This window comes from Rattus norvegicus, chromosome 17 (assembly GCF_021556685.1).
Source record: "Rattus norvegicus strain SHRSP/BbbUtx chromosome 17, alternate assembly SHRSP_T2T, whole genome shotgun sequence".
Classification (NCBI taxonomy): domain Eukaryota; kingdom Metazoa; phylum Chordata; class Mammalia; order Rodentia; family Muridae; genus Rattus; species Rattus norvegicus.
The window spans coordinates 47,811,150-47,820,000 of record NC_141550.1 but is presented as its reverse complement, the minus strand read 5'-3'; the positions used below and the strand labels follow the sequence as shown (position 1 = coordinate 47,820,000).

Here is an 8,851-nt window from a genome sequence, read left to right as displayed (position 1 = left end):
ATGCAGCGCTATAAATAAATAATAAATAAAACCACCAGTAAAATGATGCCATGCACTTGTAAAAAGGTCTTATTTTCTGTGCACATTAAATAGACTAAGAAAATACTGTTCATAGCAAGTTTCTCCTCTACAAATGACCTGCAGTCTAATGGTTTCTCCCTCTCCCTGCAATGACCACAGAAACTGGCTTATCTGTGTGTATAAAGGACAGCAAGATGAATAAACAGGTGCGGAAAATGAAACATTGAAAATTTTAAATTAACTGACTGTAAGTAAGAAAACATAGAGGTCTTCTTAATGATTTGGGATTATCTACGGAGGCAGAAGGGATAGGAATGTTTTGGGAACTCCAAAATGGCATTTTTTTTTCAGTGTTTATTTGATGACTATTATTCCTCAAAACACACTAACCATTCCTTTTTACCTGTGGAAATGGGGACATTTGATGAGCATGTCTCCATTAACTTTAGCTTGTCCTCACTCTAGACTGCCTCTCCATAGATGAGATTAAATGATAAACCCAATTTCAGATGTCTTCCAATTTGGAGCAGAGTCTCCTTCCCTTCAGCCTCTCCAAGTCATTTAATTAAAGTACACTCACCGTCTAGCCCCACAAGACACAAGTTTTTATTCCATTATCCGGTGTGCACTCTTGTTATGAATAAATCATTGTTGGCATGAAAGCATCAACGCTCTCTACACAGTTACTTTCTGTTCTGGAGTTCAGATGCAGGTGTTGGGTTTGCTATGTTCCACAGTTCATGGGACCATTTTCAGTCCATGTAAAAAAATCCCTGACTAGCCTCATTCAGCATGCAACCTAGGCAGACCTTGCGATTGAAGGGATCATCCTGCTCTAACTTCCAAGTACTGAATCATAGATGTGCACACCATCACTACTTGCTCTTAACTGGTTCCTCTTTATTCTCACAATGGACTATCTCTAATCTGTTTCAAAGTCTGTATGAAATATATTTGACGTTTCCATTTGTAACAGAATGTACTACTTCTTACAAAGCACATATTAATGTGACTTTTCTGTGATGATAATTTGTTATATGCTTCATTCTGCTCCTGCATTTACTTTCTCTTTTTTAATATTTATCCATAGGGTTAAATTTAGATACAATCCTTTTAAATACTGCATAATACTTTGGCACAAAATACATCCTGACTGCATACAAAATCCTTGAGTCTCCAAGTTTCCTTGAGTGTCTTATAGGACGGTCTCCTCTCTCTCAGAGCTGAATGACCTCCCCAGAACCAGAGTGATCATGTGTTATAATTTGATTGAACCAGAGTGGTCATGTGTTATAACTTGATTGAACCAGAGTGATCATGTGTTATAACTTGCTCCCCACCTAGTTCTTTCATCTTCAGAGCCAAATAATTTTACAAAACACATTTTCTGGAGATCACACAACTTTAATTCCAGCACTCAAAGGGGAGAGGCAAGGCTACACAGTAAGATCACCTTTCAAAAGAAAAAAAAAAAAAGCAAACCAACAATCTTCTAATATTGAGAGCTGCAGTCTCAGCTCTGCCATGGCAGTGTGACTGACGGCTTCTCACTCAATGATTGCTCTCACTCTCTCTTACCAGAAATTTGGAACCATCTTTATTTCCTCTGGACAAGAACTAAACTCATAAGCATCAGAAGTTCTTTGTTCTCAGGACACGGAGCTCAACTCAAGGTGATAGCTAGACCAAGTAGAAAGGGCTGAATCATCTCTCAATCTCCAGGAAGAGAACTGAGGTATTTTCTCCTAATGTAAAATTAGAATGAACTAATAATTCTTCCTTTTCCTTTTTTCCCTATAAGGTCTCACTGCCAGTCTAGAACTCACAGTATAGCCCAGGATGGACTTGAATTCACGTAATCCTTCTGCCTCAACTCCACCTCACACCCAAGTGCTATAATTGCAGGCACAGACCACTACAGCTTCTTTCCTTTCACTTTTTTCTCCTTTTTATCATGTGAATGGAGAAACTACAACTTCTCCATCTGCCTGGCAAAGATACTCTTTACTTACTTCCCCTTAAGTTGTGGAAAGAGTAGATTGTTTTCAGTGACAGATTCGAGGGGGCTGAGAAAGTCCAATGTCAGGGGACTCTTTGTGGATCACAAAGCTTGACAGGAAGCAGATGATTGACACCCTGGACTAATAATTGATATTTTCTAAATAAAGCACTGTCACCTCCAAAGATCCTATGGGCAGTACTATGAGCCCCACCCCAAACCTCTAGCTGCAGATCTGAATGGGACTGAGTGAGGGCTGCTGGTCGATAGCCTGAGCAGAAAAGACCCAGACGGCTTCCTAACATTGAAACTTAGAGCCCACTTAAAGGGCATTCAACTTCTGAACGTCCTCAGACGTATCTTTTTTTCTTGTTATGTTCACCTCTACAGCCCTCCTGACCTGTGAAATGAGTTATAGTGTATAGATATACAAACCAGAAAGCACAGGGAGCCTTTGGAATTGTAGTTTGTGGCTGCTGTGCTATACTGTCCCTGGGGAGACATGGACAAAGGTCTACTTACCACAGCACGGGGGGACAGCTCTGGAAACCTGGGAACCTGGGACTGGTTGTATGATTTGGAAGTAGCTATCAGGCTCTACAAGAGCCTCTGTTAAACAGCTCTGCCATCTCTGCTCCTTTCAGACAGCTTGGCGGGTCTGCTTTCTCCCAGGCCTGTCTGAGACTCTTCTAGGCAACTCAGCTTACCTGAGAATTTCTTTCAGTAAGTCTTTTTTTTTCTTTTCTTTTTTTCTTTTTTTCGGAGCTGGGGACCGAACCCCAGGGCCTTGCGCTTCCTAGGCAAGCGCTCTACCACTGAGCTAAATCCCCAACCCCTCTTTCAGTAAGTCTTACTTAAATTTATAACTATGCTTGAGAAGGACCTATCATATCTGGTCAGATCCAGGGACTTCCTAAGGTCTTCGAGAGGTTTACTTTCTGAGCCAATGACCTTCCCGGCTGAAAACTGAGATTTGAAATTCAGCATTTGAGGTACCCAATAAAGCTAACTTAGAGTCTTCTAATTCTATCTAGAAAACCTTAGTTTACCGCCACTGTGTGTCATTGACCAGTTTATTTAGAATGGAGAAATCTAGGCATGTGGTGCAGACCTGTAACCCTAACTCCTCTGAGGCAGGGGCAGAAGGCTTCAAGGTCAGTGTAGCAATTCAGCTCAGTAGTAGAGTACTTGCCTAGCATGCTTAAGACTCTAGGCTAAACCATCAGTGCTATTGTAGAGTTTATATGCCTTCTCAGTGAGAAATCATGCCAGTGCTTAGATATTAATAAAGCAAACTCTTAACAGTGCACAAGTGGTTGTGGCTCCAGAAACAGAGCAAGTCTCATACAGAAAGCTCTGTCCTCTTATATGGTTTTACAACCCCACGTTCCACTTTGAGCAATTAAGGATCTTACACAAAGACAGAAAACAAGGTTTGGTTGTTCACTGTTATCTAGAGACAGACCAGGACAGTTTTTTGCCAGGCAGCTGTTTACCAGGGTCATTCTGTCTGCCTGGTGGAATTACACTGATAAGAAAACTAGGACTTCACTTTTAAACTCTACTTTGTGTAATTTAATATTCTTAATCATATTCAATAGATTCTACTTTATAACATCAATGTTCTCTGTTTTTAACCACATCGGTAGCAGAAGGAGATAATATGAAATTCAGGTCTTTAAAGTTAAGGTCACCTTAAAGGAATTATACTGCTTTGGTCTGCCAAATGTTGCTATTAGTAATGTTAAATGAACATTACTGTTAACATTAATGGAACATGAGTGAGAAGTTTCATAGCTGTTCTAAGCCAAAGACAAAGAATTAACGAAGTAAGCACAACTTCCAAGTCCGCGTAGAATGATGAAGAGTGTAGTTTTATTCATTTGGTGCTTGATAAAACCGTAGTCGGCAGGACTCGAACCTGCGCGGGGAAACCCCAATGGATTTCAAGTCCATCGCCTTAACCACTCGGCCACGACTACCTCCTTCTTTTAAGTTTCTGAAGTGTTAAGTAATAGAGAAAGCTTCCAAAGCGCTCTAGTAGTAAAGAATTTCTTAGTATACTTAGAAAAACAACAAAAGACCCCGCAGATTCCATTGCAAGAGAATGAAGGTCCCCCGAAAGCTGAACCCCTCGCTACTGACACATTCTCTGGAATCCGCAGAGAGGGTCTACAGTTCCAAGTCCACTCAAAGTAGCTTTAGGTTAGATCTGCCAAACGCAAGGAACTAGGGGAACTAAGAAGGATGAGGGAGAGACGGACAGAATCATTTTTAAAGTTGAGCTCTAAACCTACAATCCCCCCTGCCTTTAGTCTGCAGAGGGAATGCGGTGCTAGGAAGAAGGGGCGACTTGTGTTCTCAGATCTCCTGAAGTATTTACTCACTGTAGCTAAGACTACGTCCTCAGAGCCTGGATTCCGATGGAGGAAGGAACTTCGTGTAGAATTTCCGAGGATTTTGACTGTGAGCTCACTTCTCTGTCTTACCTAAGGACAAATGATTAAAGAAAGACATGAAAACTTCAACAAGTCAAGTGAAATGAATAGGGCTGACTTCTTATATGTCGGAGACTTGGGCGGTGGTTAGAATGATCATATGAAAAACTGGTATAATTTATTTTACCTCTCTTCACCGACAAGTTAGAAATTTGTATCCTGTGCTTCATCTCGTAATTTCGCGAAATGAAGGTGGTTCTCTAGAATATATGTTTAAACAGTAAACTAAGAGAAGTAACCTCCGTGACACACAGCACAGGGAAGCTTTCCTCACCTCTTGCTCCCCACCCCGTGACGGCCCCCCACTTTTTTTGTTTTTGTTTTTGTTTTTGTTCCTTTATTGTTCAGGTTTCAGGATAGGTTTGACTATAGCAGTCTGGCCTTGACTTTGTTATGAGTTCGTCTGTTCTTCAACTGTATGTCAGGGTCTTCAGAAGCCAGAAAAGGTTGTTGGATTTCGTTGCTGCGGCTGAGGTTATAGGTCGGTAAGAGCCACTGGCTTGGATGCTGGAAACCAATCTCAGATCCTCTGGAAGAGCTAAACCATCTATCTCTCCAACCTCCTTAATCTGGCTTATTTTTGAAGACTCCGGATTGTTGGACTTTTATGGGGAGACGGGGGTTAGGAGGATGGAGATAGAAGACAGTTCTATGAATTCTCTCTCTCTCTCTCTCTCTCTCTCTCTCTCTCTCTCTCTCTCTCTGTGTGTGTGTGTGTGTGTGTGTGTGTGTGTGTGTGTGTGTGTGTGTGTTTGTAGGCGTTGAACCTAGAGCCAAAGGAGGCGAATTGGTCACTAGTTAAGTTTTGGAGAGTTACATTATTTGAATTCTACTTGATAATTAGTCTTGCATATATATGCAGAAAAAGAAAGTTCAAAAATATATGGGGTATCCTTAAATCAAATTGTTGTCAGCCCTTTAATTATACAATAATAAAACATGCCCAGGAAATGTTATGATTCTATGTGCTGGGAGTGTAGTTCGTTGGCAGAGCACACCTAACATATGTGAAGCCCTGAGTGAGATCCATGTATGTATGACACTGGCATATTTTGCATGTATTCATTCAGACATCAAATGATACATTATTTCTATTCATGGTGTGATATTCCCAGCCAATAGTGTGTTGCACAGTTGAATTAGCTATGCATATAGAAACGAAAATTATTTTACCTTGAATCACACCCAATTTCCAGAATAAATATAGGAATCTTTTTACAGAAATCCAATCAAAAACGAACATTATTTTTAAAAGCACTTTTAGTAGTTTCAATTAAAATTTACAGAACAAACTCTGGTTAACTCTTTCTGTTTTCTCAACTGTCTGTAACTTAACAAGCATTTGTTGCCCATAGACTGCAAACTGTATCTTTTGCAAGTGGGTAGGGGACATAAACAGTTAATAGTCTTGGCCTGTTATTTGATATTTCCCTGAAGCATATTCCATATTTGCAATTACTCAAATTATAAAAAGCAACAGAGGGGAATGGAGGTCCAGCTTGTGATGCACAACATATGACACAGGTGTCCCCTTTAAAGATTTGATTACCAGTTTAGTTCCGTAAGTATCTGAGGAAAATGTGTAACTCTCCGTGTTTAACCAACCAGAAATGTTGCTGAAGGCACAGACAGTATCCAGGAGCATAAGCAGTAAATACTGCAGAAAGCTAATTCCCCAGTGCCATGTGAACATGGGCTCTTCTCCCTGCCCCTGCCCCCTTGATTAAGACATAAGATTAAGTGACGTCAAAGATTTAAAAGGAGTTATTTTGCAAAATTCAAAGTACATTTTAGTAGCCAGAATTATTTGGTTAAACTGCATCCAGCTGTTCACCTCATCTCAGCAATGTAGACTTATATTTCATTTATTTATTTATGTATTTATGTATGTATGTATGTATGTATGTATGTATGTATGTATGTATTTAGTTTCAGAACTTTTGTAAGTTGGGTTTCCAAAACTTAGATATAATGTTCCGCACTCCCAAAGGATAGCCATTCAGGTTTTCTGAATTGTTTCCATAATTCACAATTCTTTAGATTATACCCCAGTGGTTGGATGTACCACAAGGATTCCCAGTATAGAATCTGACAAAATAGAAAAGCTAGTCTCTGAAAATATCTCTTTTTACCAGAACACCAAGGGTCTTCCCTGCTTTGAGGATGAAGGGCTGCTGCATATCAGTCTGCCACTAAATAATTATTTCTATTTAGGAGATCTCAAGTAGTTGAAGGAGTGGTGTGGGAGATAACAAATGCATCTCTAGTAGAAAAGTTCACCTTTAGAAAAACCAAATCTAAGCCAGGTTACTTATCCTAAATACATAGGTTACTTCCATGTAGTCATGGCCGAGTGGTTAAGGCGATGGATTAGAAATCCATTGGGGTCTCCCGCGCAGGTTCGAATCCTGCTGACTACGACAATCTTATTAAAGGACTGTAATAACCATGATTAACATATTCTTTATGGGGCTTGCTTTCACAACACCAAACAACTCATTACTACCTGAAAGAAATATAAGACTGTTAAAAACAATAGTTCATAGGCTGGGAGGTTTCATTTTCCTGTCGATGATGATAGTAATGTCTAAAGGTTTTATTATTTTGGTTCGAGACAGGTTCTCACACTCTTAGACTGACTTCAATTCACTCTGTGGCCTTGGATGTCTGATCCTCCCACCTCTGTTTCCCTAATGCTGCCTTAATTATCAGCCTTAACTACTGGTGGTATTTTTTGTTTTGCTTTGTTTACTGTTTTATCTTTGGCTATTTGTTTTCTAATTTCTTCTATTGGGATCATAGGTCATCTGTGCTTAGCTTTTCCTCTTATTTATATATTTAAATTAACACATCCATTTCAATACAGCTGAGCAAAGTTGAACAAAAAGTTCCGGAAGCATTAGCCGCAATGTCATTTTTTAAAAGACTTATTGTTATTCTTCGGGTATATGGGTGTTTTGCTACATGTATGTATATGCACCACCTGCTTTTAGTCCCCACAGAGGCTACAAGATGGCAACTGATCCCCTGGGTCAGGACTTACAGTCAAATGTAATCTTTCCAGTCCCAATACCATTCGTTTACAGTAAAATTTGAATTTCCAGAAAAATGGTGATGGTGTACGATATGAAAGGAAAATTGAAACGTGTTCATCCATTATCTTCCATGTCTTGGTATTTGTTTTTTTTTCTCAACTTTTTTGTTTGTTTATTTGTTTTGTGAGATAGGATCTTTTGTAGCCTTCAAACTCGATAATTAGCTGATGATGACCTTGAACTCCTGGTTGCCCTGCACTGAATTTCTGTAGTCCTCCTGCCTCTGCCTCCCAAGTTCTGGGATTACAGACATGCAGTACATGCAAAATTTCATATCTCGGTGGTATACTGTAGAGCTCTTTGTTGGAAAAACATGTTGAGTATTTGTTTTCTTTCTGTCTGGCTAGAAACAGCCAGACAGGGTGCCAGTAGTTCAGGGAGTCATAAAGTGATAGTCACACCAGAGTTTCCAAAATTAATGACCTGGGAGTGGGAGGAGTATTGCTGAGTAGCAGGAAAAGGGTCCAGAGGTTCAAGATCATCATACCCCATTACAGAATTAGCTGAAGGCTAGCCTGGGCTACTATAATGGAGTCAGGCCTGGTGCTACAGGCTTATTATTCTACTTGGGAGCCTGACTGAGAAGGTTTCAAATTTAAGGCTGTCTGAACTCCAGAGTACACCATAGGCAACTTTGTAAAACTTTTGCTCAAGATAAAAGTAAAACCTGGGCTGGAAAATAGTTCAGTGGGCAGAGCATTCACTCAGCAAGCACCAGGTTTGAGGCTCCATCTCCAAGACCACAAAATATAATGGTCACTTGTATAAGAAGAGCTGTTAATAAAGACTGAAAGTTGTTAGAGGACCTTTTCATGGTGCGGTTTCAAATGGGGAAGTCTTCCTTTAGTCCTGAGTTTCCTCTGAACTGGATAAAGTTAATTTCACAGACTGTTTCTGTGCAGGAAAATCAGTCTTCTGTTGTGTTCTGAGTTGTGCAGGTCGATCGCTCTAGAATGTAATCAGGTTCTGGGGCAGCAGAGAGATCCAGCCTTAATCTGAACTGAACTTCGGCTGCCACTCAACAGTATATTTATTGATTATTACACAAAAGTTGTTTTTTAGGTACAAGTTCCTCATACCAAAGCTCCCAATCTAATCTATATGTTTCATGAAGGAAACTGTCACACCTCTGCAACTTTAGTCCTTAATGTACACTGTTCCCAGTACTCAATAATGCAGGAGATTCTAAGTGTTCCACGACCATCTTGTGGCCACAGTCATGCCAAGGCTGTGAAGCT

General features: G+C 40.1%; 2 non-coding genes across 2 annotated transcripts; one reads left to right on the top strand and one right to left on the bottom strand.

The window, feature by feature from the left end:
• Window positions 1-3,920: 3,920 nt before the first annotated feature.
• Window positions 3,921-4,002, bottom strand: Trnas-uga3 (transfer RNA serine (anticodon UGA) 3). The gene has a single exon. It is a non-coding gene; the product is annotated as a tRNA-Ser (tRNA).
• A 2,855-nt stretch (window positions 4,003-6,857) lies between these two features.
• Window positions 6,858-6,938, top strand: Trnas-aga9 (transfer RNA serine (anticodon AGA) 9). The gene has a single exon. It is a non-coding gene; the product is annotated as a tRNA-Ser (tRNA).
• The last annotated feature ends 1,913 nt before the right edge of the window (window positions 6,939-8,851 follow it).